The following is a 1,533-nucleotide window of genomic DNA, read 5'->3' as shown; positions in this document are numbered from 1 at the left end:
ATTTATTTATTTGTTTGTCTGTTTGTTTTCTTTTTCCTTTATAAAAAAAGATCCCAATATCAAGATAGTAAAGGGGAGAGCAAGGAACACACTCCTTGATGTACAGAAATGGGGGGCAGGGGAAGGATAAGCTTCGAAAGGGGGGAGGGCAATGTCATTAAGGCAGCAAAATATTCTCTGTAAAACGATGGAGGAGTTGTTTCCACAGCCTCAGAGATGAAGGCTTCATCAGAGACAAAGGCTAAGATGGCCTTCACAGTTGGGGGGCTCTCCACTCAAGCGTTCGAAGGAAAAGAAAAGTGACAGACTTCTCTGGGTACAGCTGCAGCCACTCACTGCTTGGTATGGGTTTACCTTCTGCCAATTTTAGGTAAAGGTGCTGCAGGGATTCACTCATGTGGGTTCAAAGTCAGCATCTCCAGCAGCAGCTGTGCTCCAGACTCCTCTATCTCAGGTACCACTGACTGCGCTGGGCTGGGCCCTCTGAGGAAAAGGCTCCTCCAGGCACAGACACATTTCGGGGCCAGTCATACTTGGGGGGCACCCGACCAGGTCAAAGATCTTGCCTAACTGGTGAGCTTCAGAGTTTCCACAGGAGAGAGCCTTGCAAGGAAACACCTCTGCGAAGATACAGCCAACACTCCACATGGCCACGGGTGTTGCACGCGTAGACTGCAAAGAACGTCTGGAGAATGGCGCCAGAGGGTAACAACCACAGGTATCACTGCCATCTGATAGCTGTAGATTCTGGCCGGGCCAAAGTCAGCCAACTTGACTGTCCCGCCATTTGTCACCAGAATGCTCTCTGGCTTCAGATCTCAGTGAATGATACAGTTGGCATGAAGGAAATCTAGGCCTCTTAGAACTGGCGCATCATTTCCTTGATAGTCTCTACTGGCAAGCCTGGTGGGGGGGCCTTGTCCAGATACGGCCTTTGGTCTTGGTCTACGCGCTCAAACACCAGGGTCACTTTGGTCTCTCAGGCAGTTTGGGCCATGGCACAAAGGTCCATCAGGTGGACAACACTGGGATGTTCAAAAGCTTCCAGCTGCCTCAGTAAGGCCACCTCATGAACTGTGCTGATGGGAAGGCCCCCGCCAGCACCTCTTCCATTAGGAACTCTCACACTCTTGAGGGTCACAAAGTGGCCACTGTGGGGACCATGGGCCTTGTGTCCATAGGTACCAACACCGATCTCAGCCACTGGCTCATACTGGGGAGTAGCCATTCTCAGATCAGAAGAGACCCTCATTCCTGGCCGGGAGCTGCCGGGGACAGCCCATTATCAGGGCACTGGAACCAGATCCTGCTGTGCAATACACTCAAGCTCTGTCCACTGAGGCTGGACATATGTGCCCGGCCACAGACACAGTCTACAGGCTAGAGCGGCCCCCTCACCACCACCCTCACCATGGGACCAGCTGCCAAAGAGGCACTCACAAACTCCGATTTTAAAGCTACTAAATTTGCATTTGTGTCTTTTATTTTCTTAACTCAGTACTTCATTTACTGAATTACATTTCTTACTTATAA

At 50.8% G+C, this 1,533-nt stretch overlaps 1 pseudogene; it reads right to left on the bottom strand.

The window, feature by feature from the left end:
- Window positions 1-253: 253 nt before the first annotated feature.
- On the bottom strand, window positions 254-1,228 carry LOC116738049 (annotated as a pseudogene).
- Window positions 1,229-1,533: the final 305 nt, after the last annotated feature.

Source organism: Lynx canadensis, chromosome B1 (assembly GCF_007474595.2).
Source record: "Lynx canadensis isolate LIC74 chromosome B1, mLynCan4.pri.v2, whole genome shotgun sequence".
In the NCBI taxonomy this organism is placed as follows: Eukaryota; Metazoa; Chordata; class Mammalia; order Carnivora; family Felidae; genus Lynx; species Lynx canadensis.
This window is presented reverse-complemented; position numbering and strand designations above follow the sequence as displayed.